This window comes from Cucurbita pepo, chromosome 18 (assembly GCF_057944985.1).
Source record: "Cucurbita pepo subsp. pepo isolate OVF chromosome 18, ASM5794498v1, whole genome shotgun sequence".
Classification (NCBI taxonomy): domain Eukaryota; kingdom Viridiplantae; phylum Streptophyta; class Magnoliopsida; order Cucurbitales; family Cucurbitaceae; genus Cucurbita; species Cucurbita pepo.
The window spans coordinates 5,951,607-5,967,312 of NC_141815.1; the positions used below are offsets into that span (position 1 = coordinate 5,951,607).

General features: G+C 37.8%; 1 non-coding gene across 1 annotated transcript; it reads left to right on the forward strand.

The window, feature by feature from the left end:
- Positions 1-14,008: 14,008 nt before the first annotated feature.
- TRNAI-UAU (transfer RNA isoleucine (anticodon UAU)) lies at positions 14,009-14,082 on the forward strand. The gene has a single exon. It is a non-coding gene; the product is annotated as a tRNA-Ile (tRNA).
- The last annotated feature ends 1,624 nt before the right edge of the window (positions 14,083-15,706 follow it).

The window sequence follows — 15,706 nt, forward strand, 5'->3', positions numbered from 1 at the left end:
ATCTCATTCGTCCCTTTTTCATGATCTTCCAATTCGAAATCACACATAACCTCTTCTTTATGCTTCTCATCTCATTCCCAACTTTTGTTTTCTTCAAATATGATGTCTCGGCTTATTAAAATCCTTTGTGAAACAGGATCATAAAGTCGATAAGCCTTTGATTCCTCACTTACTCCTAGCATGACACAAGCTAAACTCTCATCATCCAGCTTTTTTCTTCTACTATTTGGTACATGAACATGAGAAATACACCCAAAAACTCTAAAATACTCAATTGAAGGCTTAACTCCACTCCAAGCTTCTTTCGAAGTTTTATTCTTACGCTAAAGTTAGACTTCGATTCAAAACATGCATTGTCCAATTTACTGCTTTAGGCCAAAAACTTTTGGGAAGTTACTTTTCTAAAAGATGTTGTGTACCATATTCATAATAATTCTGTTTTTCCTCTCTGCAACTCCATTTTGTTGTGACGTGTATGGAGCTGTGAACTGTCTTTGTAGGTCATTATTATCACAAAATTATTGAATTCCTGTGATGTGAACTCCCCCATGGTCAGTACGCAGACTTTTAATTGATGCATTTTTCTCCTTCTCAACAAGGATTTTAAACCTCTTGAAAACATGAAAGGCTAATGATTTTTCTGTAAATAAGAAAACCCATATTTTTACTATAGTCATGGGTAAAAGTGAGCAAGTATGTAACAATTCATATTTTTCCATTTTTCCTTATTTTTAATTTCAAAAATGACAGAATATTATGTTGTAGCATTTATTCTCGTTGGAAAATATGCATGATTTCTGGCGAGACAATTATACCTTAATGGGAAACGTCTTGACATCCTTTTTATATTCCTATGCACAACCCTTCAATTCCCTTAAAAATGATTTTACTCTTGAAGTTACCTTTGGTGTCTTAGTGTGTTCGAGAGAACGGAAATTTATGAGCTTCAAAAGGAAATCGAGTGGTTGGGTTTCGAGCTGTTGGGTTCATGGGGTATTTTGAGGGTTCCTGGAACATTTGAGTTTTATTTTGAAGGCAGAATCGAGTGAATCGACATTAGGATCGCTGTGCTCATTAGAAATCGGTGTCGTAGACGCTTTGAGGTTGTCGGAAGCGGGGAGGCTATGTCATCGTTGTCGGTGCATCATTGATTAGGGTTTCATGGTGTTGCGGGTTGGGAAGAAAAGCATCGGATCGGGTCAGATACCCGCGGACACAACCCTTGCTTCCAGCCCTCAGGCTGTACGAAGACACGGGTCCTAGTTGCTTTGGCCCAAACAGGATCTATGTTCGTTTCGGCCCAACACAGGCGCACGCCTGTAGCATGTTTTCTCGACATCCCACGCGTATACACAGCTTGGCTCGCATGTGCACAGCTCATCCATCGAACTTCATCGGCTTGACGGCGGCTTGACTTGTCAGCTTGGTATACCCACAATATATCGATTTCTAGGTTGTTGGCCCTTCTGAAGACGTTTCTGCCCATGCTCTTGTATCCTGAGGTTAGTATGGCTTTTAATAGTCAACACAGATTGTGTTAGGAGTTTACCTTGATAACTAACATGAGGTTTAGCTAGATATGTTACAAAAGGTTCCTAAATATGTTTTGTGGTTCTTATAGAACGTAATTAACCGTTGGAATTAGCTTGTTGTGAGTGACTTCTGCCAAGGCCATCGAGGTAAGTGACTTTACTGTTGGAGTTAGCTTATTATGTGTTGTATGATGATGCGTGCCTTGTGGCCCCTGCATGCACCATATTATATGTGATATGACTATGTGACGCATGGTTTATATTGACTAGTGATGTTATGAAAATTTATGGTTGATATGTTAGTATTATATGTCATGAAAGTGATGATTGTTGCATGTATGCACGTAACATAACTGAATTATGTCATGAAATGCTTATGGAATTGGAACGTATTTACATATTACGTAATATGCCATGTAATGTAAGTTATGGGACCTCATGCATGTTTTTATTTCATTTGCATCGAGATACTTCCCATTTATGTCATGAAAGAATAAAATTCAATATTTATGTTCGCCATGATATCATGTGGGTCTTTTCTGTTCTGTGGTGTCCTGTGACATGCAATATGTTGTGCCTAACCAAGCCAGGCCCAAGGGGTACGTATACGAGCCCGCCGGGTGGGTCAATGTGCGCGTACATGGGCCGTGTTTGGAGAAGTACCACATATCCAACCCTACCTATAATAGAAAAGCACCCAAGGTCATGTACAGTTTACGAAAGTTAGGTTCCACTCATATGTTGCATGTGTTTGCATTTCTAACCCCAACAGTGGAGTGACTTACTGAGTATTTCATAAAATACTCAAGCCCGTACTACCTACATTTTCCAAGTAAAGGCAAGGTGCCAATATACGACTGATGGTGGAGCTAAGGTTACCATGGGAGTTTAAGGAGAGGGCATAATTAGCCGTTTATGTTTTTATTTTGGTTTCTAAGTTAGATCGTTGAACGTTTATTTTATTTAAATTTCCTGATTTAGTTATTGAATGTTTCCATTTCGGACTTATCTTTAGTTCGGATTTTGAACCTTTATGTCTGACTGGTGCTGTTTCCAAGACTATTTATGTTGAATTTTCCACTTAAAGATTTATGCATGTATGGATGACTTCACTAATTAGATTAAGAAAATTAGGGGTGCTACAGTTGGTATCAGAGCTCTAGGTTATAGGTCTTGTAGACTGGCGTACGATGTAGGCCTAACGTACTTTCATTGTCCTCCAGCAAACACACCGTCACCGTCAGGTATGCCTTTTAAGAATTAAAAATTCTTAATTAAATGATGTATGCAGTAGTGAATCTGTATTTTGTAATGAATGATATGATGTACATGTGTTATATGCTTGCATGATTTATGATATGTCATGTACTATCGGATGATTATGTTAATGTATAGTTGTATGCATGAGTGACTTGCATAACTACGAATGTTTATTGAATCTATTAGATAACTATGTGACTTAGTAGTTACGTGCACTGTTTAGATGTCAACTAGAACTCGAGGAGGAGGTCTTAGGGGATGGCCCCCGCTTAGGGGTTGAGGAAGAGAAAGGGGACGTTATTGGGGGTGAGAGGATTTTGTAGAGTAGCCTCTTTTGCCACCAACGACACCTCAAGCCGCACATACCCTACAACTGCCCTAGTAGATGATTGCAAACTGTAATACAAAATTTGAATGTCAACCAGCAAGAAAATGCTTCTACATCAACCATGGAGGCTAGATACCTGCGGGATTCCAAGAGGGGTGACCCTCGAACTTTTAAGGGGGCATCTGACATTCCAACGGTGGCACAGATGTGGTTGAGGTCCATTGAGTCAGTATTTGAGTCGACCAACTACCCTGAGGCCCACAGGGTGGAGTGTGCTACGTCTATGGAAGGACCTGATAGTTCGCGTGAACCCCCTCATCACCAGTGGGATAGAAGCGACGCCGTGACTAGACTGACCGAAATGAATTGTCTTTTTCACATACACAGAAACGATCCGAGAGACAGCACCGTGATTTTAGGTGTGAGTAGCAAGGCTGTGAGAACAGGTCAGAAAATAGGCCCAAGTGTAAGGTGTGCGGTAAGAATCATTGGGGTTAGTGTTTGGCTTGATCTGGAGCCTTTATTCGATGTGGAAAGGAAGGGCATTTGTCTAAGGACTGTCTTGGAGGCCGTACACTGATACTAGGATTCAGCAGAGGCCATTACGCATCGCGGATAACCCCACTCAGAACCATCTTCCAACAAGAACTTATGCCTCTACCAGCAAGTATGCTGGAAACCCTGATGCAGCGGTGACAGGTACACTATCTGTTCTTGGGCACCTTGCTTTGACATTTTTGACTCAGGATCTATACATTCTTTTATTTCTATTGTTTTTATTAGTCAAGCAAAGTTTGTATTAGAACCTTTATTGCATGGATTCTCAGTAGGCACCCTAGCAGGGGTGAATATGATTGCTGCTTATAGAGTAAAAGATAGTCATGTATTAATATCAGGAGTTAAATAGTGGTAGACTAAATAGTAATTGATATGACTTGTATGATGTAATTTTGGGAATGGATTGATTAGCAAAACATTATGCTAGTATAAACTGTTACAAGAAAGAAGTGGTGTTTACACCACTGTCCGAGACCAAATTCAAATTCAAGGTCATGAGTCTTGGTACTGTGTCAAAGGTGATATCAATGATGAAAGCAAATAAGTTAGCCCAGGACGGAGCGTGGGCAATACTAGCCAGCGTTGTGGATACCAAGAAAGAGGAGGTTTCCCTAGAAACATTGTCAGTTGTGAATGAGTTCCCAAATGTATTCCTAGAGGACTTTCCAAGAATTCCTCCGACATGAGATGTTGATTTTGCAATAGAGCTAGAATCAGGTACCAGTCCAATATCTAAGACCCCGTATCGTATGGCACCAGCTGAGTTGAAAGAACTCAAGACGCAACTACAAAAGTTGTTAGATAAGGGATTTATTAGACCCAACATTTCTCCTTGGTTTGTGCCTGTGCTATTTAGCAAGAAAAAGGATGGGTCTATGCGCTTGTGCATTGCTTATAAGGAGCTGAATAAGAGAATAGTGAAGAACAAGTATCCTCTTCCGTGCATTGAGGACTTATTTGATCAGCTCAGGGAGGCAACAGTGTTTTCAAAAATTAACCTTCGGTCCAGTTACCACCAGATCAAGATTAAAAATGAGGATATATCGAAGACAGCTTTCAGAACAAGGTATGACATTATGAGTTTGTGGTTATGTCATTTGGACTTACTAATGCCCCTGCAGTGTTTATGGAACTGATGAATCGCGTGATCAAGTAATGTTTGAATACTTTTGTCATAGTGTTCATAGACGATATCTTGGTGTACTCAAAGACAGATCAAGAACATCAGTTACATCTAAGAAAGGCTCTGACAATACTGAGAGTCAGTTCTTGAAGTGTGAATTTTGTGTTACGTGAAGTCGCTTTTCTAGGGCACGTGATATCTGAGAAAGGTGGGCCAGTAGATCCTGCCAAGGTTGAAGCGGTCACTAAATGGAATTGTCCAACCACTGTTACTGAGGTACGAAGCTTTCTAGGCTTAGCAGGTTATTACCAACACTTCATAAAGGATTTTTCCAAAATAGCTGCACATTTTACGCAATTAACTCGAAAGACTGCTTTTATGGTTCGAAGAGTACGAAAAAGGTTTCAAGATCTAAAGGATAGGCTGGTGACTACGCCAGTACTTTCGATGCTCGACGGCACAGGGAACTATGTCATTTACAGTGATGCTTCCAAGAAAGGCTTGGGTTGTGTGTTGATGCAACATGAGAAGGTTATTGCCTACACATCCAGCCAGTTGAAGGACTATACAAAGAAATACCCAACGCATGATCTGGAACTAGCAGCGGTGGTTTTCTCATTAAAGATATGGCAACACTACCTTTATGGAGAGAAGACTCTAATTTACACTGACCACAAAAGTTTGAAGTATTTCTTTTCTCATAAGGAGCTGAATATAAGACAACGGAGGTGGTTGGAGCTGGTCAAAGATTATAGCATTGACATTCAATATCACCCCAAGAAGGGCAATGTGGTTATAGACGCCCTAAGTAGAAAGACAGCTCATTCATCAGCATTATTTACAAGAAAACCTAGGGTATAGGCAGTTTTTGAGCAAGCTGGAATAACGATGGCAGTGGAAGGTATTAAAGCACAACTAGCTTGATTGACTATACAACCCACCCTCCGTCAGAGAATTGTTGATGCTCAGATAAGAGACTCTTTGTTGGAAAAGATACTTAATAAGATGGATGGAGGCAAAACCAGCTGACGAATACACCAAGGCATCTGATGGAGGACTACTGTATCAAGGTCGGTTATGTGTACCAATGGTAGAATAATAGAGGAATAGAATATTAAAGGAGGCGCATAATTCTCCATTCATCATGCATCCTGGAGGTACCAAGATGTATCAAGATATAAAGACACACTTTTGGTGGCATGGAATGAAGACGGATATCGTAGAGTTTGTAAGTAGATGTTTGGTTTGCCATCAGGTCAAGACACCAAGACAGAGACCAACATGATTATTGTAGCCTCTCAGTGTACCATGGAAATGGGAGAATATTCCCATGGGTTTCATGGTAGGATTACCAAGAACATTAAAGGGCTACATGGTCAGGCCACCTACACAGTAGACAATTGCGCACTGTTGTACATGAATGAAATTGTCAGATTGCATAGAATTCCAGTATCAATTGTATCAGATCGTGACCCACGTTTTACTTCAGCTTTTAGCGCGGGCTCTAGAAATCGTTGGGCACTCGCTTGGATTTCAGTACAATGTTTCATTGACAAACAGACAGACAGAACGAACGTTTAAATCAAAGTTTAGAGGATATGTTACATGCCTGTCTGCTTGAATTCGTTGGTAGTTGGGATTCGAAGCTGCATCTCATGGAATTTTCCTATAATAATTGTTATCAGGAGACAATTGGCATGGCGCCATACGAGGCATTATGTGGAAAACGATGCAGAACACCATTGTGTTGGGATGAGGTAGGGGAACGTGAGTTGGTGGGTCCAAATTGGTCCAAGTTACGAATGAGGCGATGCAAAAGATCAAAGAAAGAATGTGCACTACTCAGAGTAGACAGAAAAGCTATGCGAACTCAAGACGGAGGAATCTAGAGTTTGAAGTGGGTGACATGGTATTCTTGAAAGTGGCCCTGATGAAAGGAGTCCTAAGGTTTAGACGCAAAGGAAAGCTGAGTCCTCGATTTATAGAAACTTTTGAAATTTTGGAGAGGATCGGACCCGTTGCGTATATGTTAGCCCTACCACCATCGCTCTCAACTGTACACAAGTATTTCATGTATCTGTACTTCGTAAGTATATGGCCAAACCAACACATGTGATAGATTATGAGGCTCTAGAAGTAGTAGAAGACTTGAGCTAGGAGGAAAAACCATTGGGAATTTTAGCTTGCAAGGTAAAAGACATTGCATTTGTCAAGGTATGGTGGAGAAACCAACCAATGGAGGAGGCTACATGGGAACGAGAAGTTGTTGTCGGCGCATCGTCGATTAGGGTTTTAGGGTGTTGCGGGTTTGGAAGACGAGCACCGGATCGGGTCGGATACCCGCGGACACAACTCCTGCTTCCAGCCCTCACGTCGTATGAAGTCACGAGCTGTAGTTGCTTTCGACCCAAACAGGATCTGCATTCATTTTGGCTCAACATAGACGCACGCCTGTAGCGCGTTTTCTCGGCTTCGCACGTATATACATGGCTCGACTCCTCCATCAGACTTCCTCAGCTTGACCAGCTTGGCTTGTCAGTTCGGTATACCCACAATATACCGATTTCTAGGCTTACGGCCCTTCCAAAGACATTTCTGCCCTTGTTTTTGCATTCTAAGGTTAGTATGACTCTTAATAGTCAACTTAAATTAGTTAGGTGTTTACCTTGATAACTAACATGAGGTTTAGCTAGGATATGTTATGAAAGGTTTCTAAATATGTTATGTGGTTCTTATAGGACGTAATTAACCGTTGGAATTAGCTTGTTGTGAGTGACTTTGGCCAAGGCCATCGAGGTAAGTGACTTTACTATTGGAATTAGTTTTTTATGTGTTGTATGATGATGCGTGCTCTGTGGCCCCTGCATGCACCATATTATATGTGATATGACTATGTGACACATGAATTATATTGACTGGTAATGTTATGAAAATTTATGATTGATATGTTAGTACTATATGCCATGAAAGTGATGATTGTTGACTGTATGCACGTATTATAACTGAATTATGTCATGAAATGCTTATGGAATTGGAACGTATTTTCATATTAAGTAATATGCCATGTAATGTAAGTTATGAGACCTCATGCATGTTTGTATGTCATTTGCATTGGGATACTTCCTCTTTATGTCATGAAAGAATGAAATTCGATATTTATGTTCGCCATGATATCATGTGGGACTTTTCTGTGCGCGTACATGGGTCTCGTGTGGAGAAATACCACACATCCAACCCTACCCAAAATAGAAAAGCACCCAAGGCAAGTTTACAAAAGTTAGGTCCCACTCATACGTTGCAAGTGTTTGCATCTCTAACCCCAATAGTGGGGTGACTTATTGAGTATTTCATAAAATACTAACCTTCATTTTTCATGTAAAGGCAAGGCGCCGATGTATGGCAGACGATGGAGCTGAGGTTACCATGGAAGACTAAAGAGAGGGTATACTTACCCATTTATGTTTTTATTTGGGTTTTTAAGTTAGATCATTGAACGTTCATTTTATTTAAATTTCCTAATTCAGTTATTGAATGTTTTCGTTTCGGAGTTATCTTTAGTTCGGATTTTGAATCTTACCCATCAATGCTCAAGTGTTGGTCGCTTGTGGATGTATATAATAAAATGATGTAAAATTCACAAGAATAAGTGCAAGTATACACTATCACAAGTAGAAAGTAATAAGTAAATTATCGATTCCACAGGGAACCTATCCTTTTGGTTAATTTTATCATTGAAAATTAAGTGAGTTTTTGGGTAACATTCAAATGGGTGTTGGTGATTTTAACTACTTAAACAAAACTAAAACAGAGTGCCATTGCTATTGAAAAACAGAAAATGATGAGAAAGTCAACTATAATAAGGAAGGTTCGGCTAAGAGAGGTTAAATAGATAAGTTGTTGAGTTTTGTGGTAGATTTTAGTTCCTTTTAATAGATTTCCAAGCCCACTTCTGAGGGTCATGAATGGTGATTATTTTCATAATCGTTGTGATTTGTATTAACAATGCTCTAGGAGAAGTATTATTCTTAACCCTTCTGTTACCCTTCAAGTCTCATTGCTATGGAACTAGAGTATTAAAGAGGATTTCATTGCTCCCTCTCTTCTCCCGAATAAGAGAACAACTATGTATGTAAAGTAGCTAATTAAACACACATGTAAATCATTAACAACAATTCTTTAATAAACTAAAATCATACCGTCAACATACTTAAACTATATAAAACTCTCTCGCCTCCCCTATAAAGTTTAGCTCTCCATACAAACTGAATTAAACAGAGGAACCCACATCTTAATCATATAAAATTGATAGAATAAGAAAAGAGAGTAAGAAAATAGAGACTTATCCAGCTTTGTTGCCGTTCTTCAATGGAAGTTCCCTTCTCTTGAGCTCTCACGTCCACCTCATTGTCCTAATCTATCCTTCTTGGATTAGGGTTTTTCTTCTTCTTCTCTGGTTTCACAGCAGTTCACAGCAGCAGAGGTACTACTGTCTAATCCGATTTTTTTTTCTCCCAAAGTGTGTCACCCTCCTCTTGGTCTTCTTTTTCGTTTTATATTGAGCATGGGTTCCCCTTTAGGCTGAAAAGGAATAAGTTGTCCACGTAGGATGTTCCTCATTGGGTAGTCAATGACCCACTTGGATGGCGGATGTGAATTTAAAATTTCCATGTCATCCCCCGTTTGTTTCCAAATTTGCTACTCCCTCATGGTTCAGCATAAATGTCTGAAATTTTACCACATAACTCAATTAAAAGTACAATTAAGATCAATTTATGTCAAATCATATTTTTTTTCATGTTGGACCGCAATAAACGATTTCATGCTCACTAAGTAGAATCAATGAGGTAATAAATGAGAAAATGGTGAATAAAAGTGCAATATTAACTACAAAAAGACCAGATATGACTCTACTTTTAGAGAGTTATCAGGTGCCTATATCTACAATGCCAAAGCTGCACTTTGTCCTCCGTGATTGAGTTGAAGCACACTTATGGTAGAGGTTGAAATGTTGCTTGAAGCATGAACATTCGATTCTCAGACATCTTTGTATTTATGATTAAAACCTTCTCATGATGGAACGCCTTGCACCTTCCATATTGAAACGTAACAGCAACTCCCCGTTTTTGCAATTGTCCAATGCTCAACAAGTTGTTTGTCAATTCTATAACATAGAACACTTCTGTAATAATATGCGTTGTTCCATTCACTTGCAGCCTTATGTTGCCCTTTCCTAGTAGAACCAAGCTTGTGTTGTTGCTGAGTTTTACTGAATCTTTGAATTTTTCATTTAAATCTTAAAAATATTGCTTTACTCCACCCATATGATTGTTGCAGCCAGAATCAATATACCAACAATCTTATTAGCCATCTTCCTCCTTTTTCTCACCCGTGCAAGCCATCAGTAAAATCTCATTTTTTGTCTTTGTATAGTTTGTCACTTCATTCTTACTTGCACATTGTCATTGAAAATGCCCAAATTTGAGACAATTGTAGCATTCTACTATGGCTTTCTCAAAGTTTTGCCTACCTCTTCCACATTCCCTTCCTCTGAAACTTCCACGACCTCGACTCCTTCCTCCTGACTGATCTCCATTTGTCACTTTCAAGGCATGTTCCTCATTGATGTGAGAACGCATGCGTTGTTCATGAACAAGTAGGCTGCTTTGCAATTCATCAATGGTTAAAGTATCTATATCTTTAGATTCCTCAATGGAACAAACCACATAATCAAGTTTGAAAGTCATAGATCTCAAAATCTTTTCCCAAACAGCCACGTCTCCCTTTCTTTCACCATTTTCTTTCGTTTTATTTGTTATTGCAAGTGTTCGAGCAAAATATTCATTTAAAAATTCTCCTGTCTTCATTTGAAGAATTTCAAATTCCACTCTGAGTGTTTGCAGTTGTGCAAGCTTGACCCTAGTTGTTCCTCGATATTTCTTTCTTCATAGAGTCCCATATGTCCTTCGTTGTATCCTTGTTTAGAATCATTTCTATAATTGAACGATCTAATGCTTGGAAAAGATAATACTTGGCCTTCAAATCTTTCAGCTTCTGATCATCAATGCTCTTCTGTTGTGCATACGTAGATCCTCCTGCTACTGCAGAAATTTCATTTTCTACTAAATCCCAATACTCCTTTGATCGCGAAAAGTTTTCCATGAGCATTGCCAAGTTATCATAATGCCCCTTAAACTTTGGGATGACTGGCTGCACAAAAGAAGCTTTCTGTAGACATCTTGAAGATTGCTACTTCAAATTTTAATATGATCCCTTACTATGACTCTAATACCAAATGATGAAATTAATGAAATAATAGCAGAGAAAAGTAAGTTTTGGAAGGAAAAATGCTCTATTATTGAATGGAAAAATAACAGGCTATTAAATAGTCATATATAACAAAACAAAAGAAATGATAAATAAGGAGTCTACTCTAACTGACTTCTAAAAGTTAAAGTCCTATTATAAAGTACAGAGTTCTACACAAAGTGATACTTTATTTAGACTAAGTAAACTAACACGACCCACTTTATAATCATTACAAGTGATTTGATGCAAATCGTTTATGTAGAGACATGTAAGTGTGGGTATTCTATACAATGAGTTTGATAAGGATCACGGTGTTCCAAATGTTTCAACTGGACCTATTACACGATCCAAGGCCAAGATGATTCAACAAGCATTCATTCTTCATCTACAAAATTGGAGAGGCTTGATTCAACCATTATTTCATGTGTTACAAGCTGATTTGATTGAGGAAGGACCATTTGAAGCTTCAGAAGTGAATATTTGCATGGTTGAAGAAAGGGATGAAGTTGCTTGCACTTGATTGATAAGTTGTTAGAAAACTTTATTTATTATTTTTAATTTCATAATTATTGTATGGGCAAAAGGGTGGAAGTCATTGGTCAAATTGACTTTTTTTTTTTTTTTTTTTTTTTTGAGATTTAAGAGATTGGGATTAAATTTTGGTCGCTAACTTCTTGAGTGGACATTTGAAAAATTGAAAATTTATTTTGTGGGTAACTATAAATACGCACAAATTAGTACATAAAAAAGAGATTGTGAATGAATGAATTTGAGATCTCAGATTGAGACTTTCACATTTCGAAATTCGAGCATCATCTTTGTCATTTCTAGTTTACTGCAATTCTTGTAGTAGATTGCATCTGAGCTCTAGATCTTTGATCTTAAGAATTAATCTAATTCTAGCATTATATCTTGGTTTATCCGAATTTTGTACAAGGAGGTGTTAATTTTATTGATTTCAACTGTTTTTGCTCCCACAAAAACATGAATTGTTGGGATTAGGGTTCCCTTATCAATTTGATATCATAGCTAGGTTGCATCTTAGTGGCCTACTCTAGAATTCATTTTATTTTTCGTTTATGCTATTGTTTTTCTTTTCTTCAAATCTGTCCATTTATTCTGTTGCTGCGAGTTCAACCTTTCTTTGTAATCTTCTCACTTTATTCTCATTTCATTACTGTAGATCATATTTAGATCTTAAAAAAAAAAAAAAAAAAAAAATTCCAATCATATTGTTCTTGATATTGTGGTTATAAATCCTTGTCATTAGACAATTTGCATGTTTATTTAAATATCAAATAAACTCCAATTGACATTTTTTTCTAAATCATCTAAATTTGGAACCATTGTGTTGATATTGTTCTTTCACCCTTTTAGCGGACATAGTCCTAGGGGAAGGAGGAGATGTCGGTTGAGGGAGAGGAAGAGGTAGAACAAGGGGTAGAGAAATTTTAGCACAAAAAAGAAGTGAGAGAGAGTACCGATATAAGAGAGGAGAAGGAGTCAAGGGAGTAAAGCTTCCAACTTTGTGTGGGAGATCTGATCTAGAAGAGTATTTGCAATATGAGAGCAAAATTGAGTATGTTTTTTATTGCAACAATTTCAGTGAAGAAATAAAGTTGAAGCTTTCTATGATTGAATTTTGTGATTACGTAATTATGTTGGACATCTTTGATATCAAAGTGGAGGAGAAATTATGAAGAACCAATTGAAATGTGAGAGGAATTGAAGTTATTAATGAGAAAAATGTACATTCCTAAGCATTATTCTCGAGTACTCAAGGAAAAACTGTATACAATGCAATATGGATCCAAGAGTGTTGAAGAATATTACAAAGAAATGGAGGTCTTTATGAATAGAGCATGCATTGATGAAGACAACGATGATATAATGGCCAGATTCCTTGTTGGGTTAAACACACAACTTGCTCATCAAGTGGATAGGCAAGCGTACTTTGATATGCAAGAATTGTTACACCTTGCTGTCAAAATCGAAGGGCAACTAGCTTGGGAGAAGAACTCCAAGAGGTATGTTATTCCTAAGTCTACAACTTTCAACACTTGGAAAAAGGATGCAAATATTGAAAAGATAGATTTTAAGGTTAGAGGAAAGTATGAGCTTGACAAAAAGAACAAAGTTGAGACCTCAAAGGGTAAAGAGAAAGTTGAGGAATACAAGGAGGTTCAAGAAAGAAATAGAGACATCAAATCTTGGGAATGTCAAGAAATTGGTCATATTAGTGGTGATGATCCTAACAAGAGAGTCATGACCATCAAGAATGGACAAGCTGTCACAGATACTGAGGAAAGTGACTAGGATGAGCTAGTTGAAGAAGAAAACAAAGAGAATGATGAAGAATTGGAAGATGGGAGTCATTTGACACTTGTTGAGAAGACTTCTTAAAACTCAAGTTACGGACAATAATGTTGATGATCAAAGAGACAACCTATTTCACACAAGGTGTTTAGTCAAGGGGACTCCTTGTAGTCTTGTTATTGATAGTGAAAGTTGCACCAATGTATTAAGTACCATGTTGATCAAAAGGTTGCAAATTCCAACTCAACACCATCCTAAACCTTACAAGCTTCAATGTCTCAATGATAGTGGAACAATAAAGGTAGTTTCTCAAGTTTAATATCTTTTACTTTGGGGAAACATAAAGATAAAGTTCTTTGTGATGTGCTACCCATACTTGCTGGAGGCATATTGCTAGGCCGACATTCGCAATTTGATAGGAAGCTCATGCATGATGGTTATTCGAATAGGTATTCTTTTATAAAAGATAGTAGAAAAACCCTTTTGAGTTCTGCAATGTATTTGCTTATCAATTAAAGTTGGAGGAAAAAAAGAGTTCGAGGAATATTATTTTCATTCAAACATTTATTTAAGAAAAACATCCAAGGTTCTGTAGCTCAGTTGGTTAGAGCGTTGGTCTTATGAGCCGAAGGTCGCGGGTTCGAGCCCCGCCAGAACCAATCAAACCTAGTCACCCGGTTAAACGAACAATCGTGTAAATGAACAAATTATGGGATGAGCTCATTAAGCCACTTACCTGTTCTCATTAGGGTTCTTACTTGATCATAGAGTGACGAGTAGGGTGATGGAGGTTGGCTAGCCCATCCCTCAGGACCATAGAGTCACCTAAGCTTGAGGGATGTGATCCCTGTGTCCTGGTTAGCTAATAGGTTATCCGACGTGGACCTATACTCCCCTCTCAGGAAGAGGTTTACAACACAGTGGCAAGCTCACATTTATCATCGTTTCACATTATCACATTATCACCTCTACTAGAGGTGTCCTGACTTAAGAAACACACTCCACTAGCCCATCCTCTTTTCTAACATAACATAAAACATCACTCATCACAAATCTTATCATAGGAAAATTTTTATAATTTTTTTCATCATGCATACCACCACACTCATCCACGAGCCCATCCTCTTTTCTAACATAACATAAAACATATAAAACATCACTCATCACAAATCTTATCATAGGAAAATTTTTATAATTTTTTTCATCATGCATACCACCACACTCATCCATATTTCTCAACTCATATTCTAGTCATGCATCCTTTAGTCTTTAACATGCATTATCTAACCACCTGAGATAAGGAATGTTTGTGTGCTAACACGTCCTAGCGATACCTACAAGTACTATTTGCCTAAAGTTCGTGTGGTTACTTACTTGGATGACATGTGTCTTCCCGAGCAAGCTTCTTCGCATGTTAGGAGCTCCAAAATTCCTGGAATCTTTCTCTCACATACAATAACCTATGCATTCAACTCCTTAGTCAAAATTCCTAAACTTCCAAACCAATTTTTTATTCTTTATTTATATATATTTTTTCTTTAATTTTATAACTTTCTCTCTACAATTCAAATACACTTAGTTTCTTCACAAAAATCGTAAACTTTTAATTGATCGTTACAAAGGTATAATTTTTGTTCAATCACAACAACAAATAATCGAGTTCGAAAATCATCAAAAACAAAATATTGACAAATATATTCAGCCACTAGATGTTTATCAGAATGCCACCTTGGGGTCTGAATCAACTCCAACTTCCTTCATGAAACTTATGCAAAATTCCTCCAATATAACCATACTAAAAATTCAAAACTTAATTCCAAGGAAAGCTCTCGAATTTGAAGGAAAGTTTAAATGAAGAACCCAAAAATCATACATTTTGTTCTTCCTTGATTCTTGACGGAATTGAGTGATTGAAAAGACAAGAATAGTTCTTCCAAGACCACCAAGCAATTCTTGTGGAGAAGCTCTAGCGAAATTCTGACTCAAAATGGCGGTTCCGATCAAACTTTGACTCTCTCTCTCTCTTATAATCCCTAAACGTTCATCTTCTTTTATCTCTCTTCTCCTATTATTTCTTTCTTTTTTTCATTCTTAGTAATCAGACTAGGTTAACGCACGCCTCTAATTAGGAATTGAGGGTATATATGATCAATTTACTTTTATTTAGTCTAGGTTAATCCATAAACGCACATGCATCGAATAGTGGTATTTATTTTCTTAGACTTAGGCTAGAATAGGATGTTTTTAACTTAAACGCTTATTTATTTTATTTAGTCTTTTGTT